Source organism: Astatotilapia calliptera, chromosome 22 (genome assembly GCF_964374335.1).
Source record: "Astatotilapia calliptera chromosome 22, fAstCal68.1, whole genome shotgun sequence".
Classification (NCBI taxonomy): Eukaryota; Metazoa; Chordata; class Actinopteri; order Cichliformes; family Cichlidae; genus Astatotilapia; species Astatotilapia calliptera.
In genome coordinates this window covers 13128482-13138830 of record NC_137442.1, presented here as the reverse complement: position 1 = coordinate 13138830, position 10349 = coordinate 13128482, and the positions used below count along the sequence as shown (strand labels likewise).

General features: G+C 41.5%; 1 long non-coding RNA gene across 1 annotated transcript; it reads left to right on the top strand.

Annotated features, from left to right (window-relative positions):
• The first annotated feature begins 452 nt into the window (after positions 1–452).
• LOC145423678 (uncharacterized) lies at positions 453–3506 on the top strand. The gene is made up of 2 exons (XR_013904737.1): positions 453–624; positions 1255–3506. It is a non-coding gene; the product is annotated as an uncharacterized LOC145423678 (long non-coding RNA).
• The last annotated feature ends 6843 nt before the right edge of the window (positions 3507–10349 follow it).

Genomic DNA, 10349 nt, shown 5'->3' with positions numbered 1-10349 from the left:
GGCTGCACGTGGTGTAATGGTGTGGGGAATATTGTCTACCAACAATTTGTCCCTATTGGCACCAACTGATCATCATTTAAGCACCACAGCCTTAAGTATTGTTGCTTACCATGCTCGTACCTTTATGGCCACAGTGTACCAAAGCTCAGATCATCTCAAACTGGTGCCTTGAACATGACAGTGAGTTCACTGTATTCAGTCACCAGATCTAAACCCAGTAGAGGACCCTTTGGGATGTGGTTGAATGGGAAATTTGCAGCATGTGTCAGGACTGCTAGGCCAGCAAAACTAGTGAGCTCAACATCCAGAAACAATGCAGATAGTTCTAGACAACAAAAGGGCTTTCATGGAGTTCTGGGATAATGCACAAGTGACAGACATCAGTTGATTAGAGAAGAGGAAACGGGTATAAAATGGGGTCAGTTAATTCCAAAACTGTCCACGGAGAAAAATCCACCACGAGTAGAAGTGGCTGATTCAGATTGCTTACTTGATTTATTAGAAGGCAACATCCAGGAGGGGTTTGGCTCCGCAGCATGGAAATGTTGGAAGATGGACAGACAAGTGTAGTGGTGAGCAAACAGTGAAGGGTCGAGGTTATAAAATCCAGCCTGATGGAAACAGGTGAGTATGAGTGTCCACTCCATCAGCCAGCAGGGAAATACTGGAAATGTTATGCTAGAACACCAAAGGTTAAATAAAAAAAAAAACCCTACTTGATTTACCCTGTTTACCTATCAAAATTGCACATAATCTGGTAAAGATGGGAGTAAAGGGTGGCCCTCCTTTCCTGTTTGATGAGGCACAGGTGGTCTTGGCTGAGGAGTGGAAAATCCAGAAGGGTGGAGCCTGCCTGCTCAACCCAACCTGGACCTGAAGAGAGTTAGCACACAAACCAACAGACAGACCATGACAGCATGGATATAGAGCACACAATTCTGCAGCAACTGTGCGATGCATGTGCCCCTGCCCTCCCCCCAGCTATCTATCTATAGATATTTACATCAGTGAGCTATTAGCGTAGCTCATAATAAAGCATTTGCCAAGTTAATTTCTCATTTACCGATTCAGAATCTTTACAAAAATGTTCCAAGTCAATAATCTATGTTTATAACCTGATTCAGTAGTATGAACTGTAAACTATAGTTTTCAAATCCATCAAAGTAAGTTCCCAGAACTGTCTCACTACCCTATTTGTGTTAATGTCCTACCTGTTTACTTCTCTCCCCTTTGCTCTTGTTTTTGTTTGTGCAGTATGTAAATGGAATATCCCATCACTGCCTAAAATAACAGCATGCCCATGCTGAGACGTGTGTTTCACAAAACCAGTGACGACGATGTCTGCCTCAAGAGTCTGTGTGCTGATGAAACACCACAGCGGGGAGTTAATGATGATTTCGTTTACACCTCTTCCCACACTGCCCAGGGCTTGGGCCTAACTGTCACTGTCCATCTCAGCCAGAAAACCACTTGTATGACACATTGCACGGCACCCATCATTCATTACATGTGGTTTATGACTGATAACTGGGCCAAACGCCCAGAACAGGCTGCTGACGACTGGTAGGTCCCCGATACGAGGCACAGGACTCAACTTAGTCTTCCTTCTATCTGCAGAAAGTGGCATGAGGTTTGAATCATCAGTGGGTTTGGCACACAATAGCAGGGTCTCCCACCCACACGGTCACTATGAGTGGCTACAATATGGACTCATCTGAGCAGACAGGATGCCACTGGGAGCCACCTACTGATTTTCATTTGGTTTACCGTCATGTTATTTGTATTCATCACGTATCAGGAGAGGGAATGACGAAACATACGGACATGAGCTTGTCTCCATTTACCACTCACTGCTTTGCCCATTGGGCAGGAAAATGATGCGAAACTTTCACTGACATGATGGAAGTTTTGCTAAAATGTGTAATGAAAAAGAAAAAAACATTTCCTGACACATGATTTAAAAATTATGCTCAATGCATACGGGAGTAAAACTGACAAATTAAAGGATCAGTTGGACACTTTGTTGCAAAATGGCACTCATGCTTAGAGTTAAAACATTAGTATTAGACTCAGGTCTGTGAAGTAAAGTGAAGCTCAAGCCTCTGATCGTTTAGCAAACTACTATAAAGACTGATAGAGAGCAATTTTTAGTCACTACCTTCCCAATTTTATACAGGGAGTGCAGAATTATTAGGCAAATGAGTATTTTGTCCACATCATCCTCTTCATGCATGTTGTCTCACTCCAAGCTGTATAGGCTCGAAAGCCTACTACCAATTAAGCATATTAGGTGATGTGCATCTCTGTAATGAAAAGGGGTGTGGTCTAATGACATCAACACGCTATATCAGGTGTGCATAATTATTAGGCAACGTCCTTTCCTTTGGCAAAATGGGTCAAAAGAAGGACTTGACAGGCTCAGAAAAGTCAAAAATAGTGAGATATCTTGCAGAGGGATGCAGCAGTCTCAAAATTGCAAAGCTTCTGAAGCGTGATCATCGAACAATCAAGTGTTTCATTCAAAATAGTCAACAGGGTCGCAAGAAGCGTGTGGAAAAACCAAGGCGCAAAATAACTGCCCATGAACTGAGAAAAGTCAAGCGTGCAGCTGCCAAGATGCCACTTGCCACCAGTTTGGCCATATTTCAGAGCTGCAACATCACTGGAGTGCCCAAAAGCACAAGGTGTGCAATACTCAGAGACATGGCCAAGGTAAGAAAGGCTGAAAGACGACCACCACTGAACAAGACACACAAGCTGAAACGTCAAGACTGGGCCAAGAAATATCTCAAGACTGGTTTTTCTAAGGTTTTATGGACTGATGAAATGAGAGTGAGTCTTGATGGGCCAGATGGATGGGCCCGTGGCTGGATTGGTAAAGGGCAGAGAGCTCCAGTCCGACTCAGACGCAGCAAGGTGGAGGTGGAGTACTGGTTTGGGCTGGTATCATCAAAGATGAGCTTGTGGGGCCTTTTTGGGTTGAGGATGGAGTCAAGCTCAACTCCCAGTCCTACTGCCAGTTCCTGGAAGACACCTTCTTCAAGCAGTGGTACAGGAAGAAGTCTGCATCCTTCAAGAAAAACATGATTTTCATGCAGGACAATGCTCCATCACACGCATCCAAGTACTCCACAGCGTGGCTGGCAAGAAAGGGTATAAAAGAAGAAAAACTAATGACATGGCCTCCTTGTTCACCTGATCTGAACCCCATTGAGAACCTGTGGTCCATCATCAAATGTGAGATTTACAAGGAGGGAAAACAGTACACCTCTCTGAACAGTGTCTGGGAGGCTGTGGTTGCTGCTGCACGCAATGTTGATGGTGAACAGATCAAAACACTGACAGAATCCATGGATGGCAGGCTTTTGAGTGTCCTTGCAAAGAAAGGTGGCTATATTGGTCGCTGATTTGTTTTTGTTTTGTTTTTGAATGTCAGAAATGTATATTTGTGAATGTGGAGATGTTATATTGGTTTCACTGGTAAAAATAAATAATTGAAATGGGTATATATTTGTTTTTTGTTAAGTTGCCTAATAATTATGCACAGTAATAGTCACCTGCACACACAGATATCCCCCTAAAATAGCTAAAACTAAAAACAAACTAAAATCTACTTCCAAAAACATTCAGCTTTGATATTAATGAGTTTTTTGGGTTCATTGAGAACATGGTTGTTGTTCAATAATAAAATTATTCCTCAAAAATACAACTTGCCTAATAATTCTGCACTCCCTGTAGACTATAAACACAAACAATTCTGATCTCTGTGACCATATGAGATACTCTGCTACATAATGCCTAAAAAAGATGAATTTTATTATTTCTTTCCAGATGCTTTTAGATCTCTTTAGGCCTTTTTGTAATTCTTTAAAGTAAGCTGACAAGCCGCTGGCTCCTGCTTCATAAATACTACAGAGTTGTGAGGTTAGTGCACTTTATCTCTTTTACTATCTTTAAAATCAGTTTGCCAAAGAAGCCAAAAACCCACTAGTTATAATTTAAGTGCACCACCCCTATATATCTTTTGCTTTTGTTCTTAAAGGAAAAGACAGTTGGTGCATGCAAATGTACCCACCTGCACATCCACACCTTTGCACACCTCCATAACTACATTTGTATTTACACGATTCACGTACACCCACTTATGCAACCAACCACACACACAGAGTACAAAGTAAACTCAAACACATACCGGAGCGGAGACTCAAAGGGCATCGCAGCAGAGACTTTGCTTTTGATTCAGTTGTTTTTGCTGGGAAAAGAACCAGTTGGAAGCAGCTTAGCAGTATAATCTAGCTAATCCTGGTGGCTTCTTCCACAGCTGGGTACTCTCATTTTCTTGGTCTTGTATTGCTCCGTCTCACACTCACCAAAGCCCTCTCTTTCAATATCATAATTGAAATGTGAATGTTTCTCTAACTGTCCTTCTAAAAAACAGGTTTCACTTATGATGGAGCCCTACCAGTTACAGTTGGAAGGATTAAAGTCGAGAAGCTTTCTGAAATAATGCACAACGGTTTAGTTTGTGTGCTTGAAAAATAAACCTGTTTCAAATATGTAACATCTTACAAAACTGTGCCTGAAATTAGACCTTTTTTTCTGTGAGTTTTCAAAAGAACAAGCCAATTGTTATGCCGAATAACCTCAGGACAAATGATTCCAAATAATTACAGCTATTTATGCTGGAGATAAGATGTATAAAGCAGCAGATTTAGGACTTTTGCGCGGGCGGCTGCCTTTGCTTTGCACCGAGATTACTTGTAATGATTTTGCTATTGTGTATTCGAATTACAGATCATAGCGCTGAAATCAAAACCTCTAATGACATGAAGACCAGGTACATACTCTAACCCAGACTCGTGACTTCTACTTGTTTGTAATGCCCCCACACAGCTTGGTAATGGCCTTGTTTATTTCCGAATGCAGATCACAATCCTCGTTGCTTTTGGAAGCTGATTTTTGACAGTAATTTGTTCTTAAAAGAGCTTAGTGATTGATTTTTTTAGTGAGAAGTTCTGATGATTTTTCTGCTTGAAGGTATGCAATAAATCAAAAATAAGATACTGCGCCCTGATCTTAGGAGCCATTCTTCAGATAAACAAACAATTTATGGTGCACATAGTGACAGTTCTGCTTACAGCATTGCTGGTGATTGCTTCCTTCCGCAGCTTTTGTATTTTTCCATAGTTGCCATCAGCGCTCCACCAAACCAACCACTAAGCCTTAATAATATGTGACGTATGTTGCTAACATTGTGCTGTGATGCGATCTGTTCAATCAACAGAGTAGTCTGTTGTAACAAGAGCTAATGAGGAGGTCAGATGCTGCAGCAGCACACATGATATTACAGTATTGACCGGTGCCTGAGTCATTCACATCTCCTGAAACCTAGACTCAATTTAATGGTGACTCTAGTTCTGATTTAGAGATAATAAAGCTGCCACCGTACGATCAGACCTGCTCAAATTTAATCAAAGGAGTAAAATTCAGTCTCATGGGGACTTTTTTCCCCTTCAGTTTTGATAAATGTCATGAAACACTTCAGTATGTGCCTTAGTAATATTCCATCCACATAAATGTGTTCTCCAACTTCATTATTCTGTTGTTATAGACAGAAACCCCACATTTCTCTCCATTAAAGAATATGGATATAGCATTTGTTTTGTATCCTTTTTTTGTATCTATTGGTTATCAACTCCAACTCAAATGAATTTTTAAAAGGTTTTGTAATCTGCTGAAAAATCTTTTCTGAAGAACTAAGCAACCATCTTAGGCCACTTTTAACCCTTTACAAAGCTGCTCCACAGCTGTATCTGTAGTTTGAGTGTCAGAGCTTTACAACATTTCACAATTACTTTTCCCATCTGTATACTGCAGACTGTGGCATTATGAGAACACGATGTGTCATTCCGGTAATGAGTGTTTGGAGCTCAGATTCGTTTGTGCTGGCCAAATTAACATCTGATCCATCCTTGATTGGCAAATTACTCACAGTGGATCTGACTGTATCAAATGCAGCACGAAAATCTGGAAATGAACAATAAAGAATTCAATAGAGTAAGTTGGGTTTTGTAGTCTTCCACTGAAGAGATGGGCAACAGGGGGGAAAAAAGTTCCTTTTGGATCTTTGTAGAGCTTGGAATTGAGAACTGTGCTTAACTTTTACGAGAAGGACCCATTTTTCATTCCTGTCAGAAGCTCAGACACAGTCTCTTCTTCTGGTGTTACCTAATGCTGAGACAGGTATTTTAATGGAGTTTTGTAAAGTAGCAGGGATAGTCCCTCCAAGCTACCCTCTGTTTCTTTAATCATTAAATATATTTCAATTTTTAGATTTCCAGGCCGAACTGCACCTCTACCCACGTCGCTCTAAGGCTGCACATCTGCCGTGTGATATTTAAAATGGTTTTAATTAGTCTTTTCTGTAAGAATAAGATTCTATCTTTTCTAAATTTGTTTTTAGTAATTACGCGGAGAATCATAATTTCAGACAAGGTTAGAGTGGCCTAACCTTGTTTTTTCCTTTGTCCCAGGCTTTGGTTTTCTCATCGTTCCTTGTGTCTAATGTGGTGGACCTGAATTCTGGTAGTGACTTGAGACTTGACAGATTTTGTCCCTTTTGTGCTGCAGTGTAGGTTGATGAGATTCCATTGGTTTCGAGCCAAGTTTCCCCGATTAATCGGTTCTGGTCACCTCGGCAGGGTGACCACCCTCCTCCTTTTAAAGCCGGGCTTGGGACCGTCCTTGGCGGAGTTTAGATCGAAAAGTGTGGAAGATAATCGTTGGTCAAGCCAGAGAACCTGCGGCACCTACAGCAGTGTACTAAAGGACAAGAAGAAGAACAAGAGTGTAGGTTGACGTGCCTTTATTTATTTATTTTTAAAAATACTCCCTGCAATAAGCACTCTGTCTATTTTAATTGCTTAGGTTGGTCACTGATGTCTGGCACCAGCTGTTTTAGCTTGGCATTTAAGTGTTCCAATAAAAAGCCTATTGTTCATATTCATGGCTTTACTGGTTCAAATTGGTTCCATTAATAGTAAAAGTCAGTTGTTAATTTGGATGTATGTCAACGGCTCTTCCTTGTGTAGGTAATGTAAATTGTCACTGCTACATTAACTGTAGCTATCACATGTATATGATAAGTAAATAAAAATATCTTAAGGCAATCCTCCACTCCCCCTCCTCAGCTTATTTTTATTCTCAAAGGGAAAATCTTTTTGTCATTACAAACAGCCAAATGTACCATTAACATTTCCTTCATGCTGTCCTACTTGCTGTAGGTCGGCAGTTCATTTACATGACATTCTCCAGCTTGTATTTTTCTTCAAACTTCATGGACGGCACTTAGTGATTAATCTGAACCACAATCTCAAAATAGTCACAGGAATCCCTCCCCACAATCAGACAAATGCGAGTCATTCAGTGTATTTTTTTTTTAAAGCAGATTGTGTGTAGGAGCTCTAACCATACAAAGAAATATCCGGCTCACACATTTTCTTATCAATTCCAGGGTGATACATCTTTTTTTTTTCCCTCTCACCCTCCTCCATTCATGCATTTATCATGAGGTGTCCTTAGTCTTGTTGTGGGATTCGTCATAGACGTGTGCTAGCTATATCTGGGCTCATGTGTGGGCTTCCTTCATGTGTTACCCACTCTGTATTGCAAGCATGCAGGGCTTACCAGGTTGAAGTGAATGGTAGGCGGAGGAGAGGAGGAAAGAAAGCAGGTGATGGGGTCAGCTGGCTTAAACTGGGAGCTCAGGAAGTGCAAGCAGATATTACAGTGTCTTGTTTTAAAAATACATTATTTTTCTTGATTTTTTTTTATTACATGCTAACAAACGAAACAGAGGGAGGGTTGTTTGATGTAAGGGTGTGGGTCACCTGGTGATTAATTTCTCATATGGCCAGTAGTGTGGCACTGCCTGAATCTGAGACAGACTGAGGGAGAGCAAGACAACCTGCTGCAGTCTCATGGGTTTGCCCAGTGATGTCATCTTCCTTAATGACCTCATAGCGCTATCCCCACAGCTATTGGCCATTACAGCCAACGGCAGAATAGAAGCTTCCTGGTGACTCATTCGTGATAACCCCATTTGCAGTCCTCTGATGTCTGTTACCAAAGTTCAGTTTGGAACATTTAAATGTTAAAGGTTGCTGCCATATCTAATACTTTATAGATTTTTTTTAAAAGCGGATATTGCCATATCAAATTTCTGATTTTGTTTATGCCAGGATTTAAAAGAACTGGCAAGTTTGCTGTTTGAATAACTGATTGCTACAGCAGCTTGTTGTGGGAAAAAGCCAGAAGGCAGAAAAGGAAAGACTCATATTTTTCCGAAGAGGAGCATGTGTGAATCATGAGGTTCCTACAAAAACCATGAAAGAAGGGACCAATAAGAATTTTATTCAAAACGGTGTCTGAAAGCCTAAAAGGCTCTCATTCACATCTTTTATGCTTTTATTTTACTTTGGAAGTAATCCATGCTCGTATGTTTGAAAATAAAAACCCTCCTGATGGAAACATCAGTTTGCTGTGCAGAATCTCTAAAACAATAGTTAAGAAATGGACTATAAAACTAAAATGTTTACAGAGAGAAGCAAGGAAGCACAGTGCACTGATTAGCACTGCTGCCTCACAGTGAGAGGGTAATGAATTTGAATCCTGGTCGCCTGAGGCCTCTCTGGGTTGAGTTTGCATTATTTGCCTTTCTCCTTATGTGATTCTAAACTGGTTGTAGTTGCAAATATGGGCATGAACAGTAGTCTGTCTCTGTGTTAGCCCTGAGACAGACTATGACCGTGCACCCTCTCTTGCACCCCATGACAGCTCCTGTCACCCTGAACTGGAAAAGTGGAACAATACGAATGGATGTCAATTTAACTTTTTTCGATGCAGCCTGTAACCTCAGAGCACAAATGGCTGGCCTCAGACACTCAGAATAGCTTACAGTAGGTCACAGTATGCCTTAGCACCATTTATCCATTGCCCCATCAGGCAGACGACAGCACCGAGCAGCTTTTAGAATATTTTTGCTCATTATAATAAAGTGATGCATTTAAATTTAGATTTTACGTAAACAGAGGTAATGGATTTAAAAGGGAGGCCCATCAATGCTCTTTAACCAAAGGTTTTCCCATTCACAGAGCTGGTAAACACAAAAGGTTTATCAATTGAAAAGTTGAGACTCTTAAGAGTCCCCATCTGGTGAGCAAAAATGATTCGCTGGCCCTTTTATGAATCTCTCACTAGGCAACATAATAATATCACTGGGGTCCATTAAAACAACTGCAAGGATGTTATTCATGATCCTGTTGCTAAGCAAACCAGGACAAAAATAATGTAAAAATAAAACGTGATGACGAGGTAAATCAGCAGGAGTACTTCCTGGAACAGGAAAGCTAACTTCGTAATGTTGAGTGCTCTGAATAGATTTAAGTTTAAAAAAAAAATTGTGGTTGTAGTGTCCGGTCAAAATAACACTGGATATGCGCAGCTTCCGTTTTGGTGCAATGGGCAGCAGCCATTCAGAGCAAACAAAATAATATGTCTAGTCTACAAAACAAAAAATAGACACCAAACAACAAAAACCTAACAGAAATGGCAAAGAACTGCTGGGACATTATCTGGTAAAAGCTGCCCCAGTAGGAGAGAGTCACTCTGCACTACTTTAAAACAGCAGGTATCACTCAGGAGTGTTAGGGGTTCCGAAAGAGACTCAGGCGCAGGCCAGGGTTTTCCTTTAGGCGAAGGACAGTGCGTTTATTTACAGTGAACACATACACCAAGTGGCTATATACAACGTGCAGGGGAAACGGGTCCGGGTCGCCAGGGTCCGTGGGAAACAGGGTTGGGAGAAGGGTGTTCCACACTTTCTGTACAAAACGTTCCCCCTTCAATCACTCCTCTCCGCATCGGGTTCCAAAAACGATCTACACACAAAACGTCGGGTTAGCAGGATAATAATAAGAAATTCTCAAGGTGAAGGTTAGCCGAAACACAAGTCTAACTGACACTGATAGCTCAACGATCCAGCGAAGACTAGTGCAGACTCGCCATCTAAGTAGTGCAGTAATCAGCTGGGATCAGCAGCCGGTGTGGTGATGAGCAGGTGTGTGGGCCAGCAGCGGGAGCCCGCAGTGAGCATCGCCGTGGCGAGAGAGAGAGAGAGTGAGAGAGAGAGGGCGAGAGAGCAAACAAACCACAAACATATTGCCCAATAGAGGATTGACCAGCGGGGCACAGGGACCATGACAAGGAGTTAGTAAAGTGATACGCAGCTAACACGTGGAGATTATGCAAAATCACTTCCAAAGTTGCCATGGTAAAGCTAGGACCTGCAG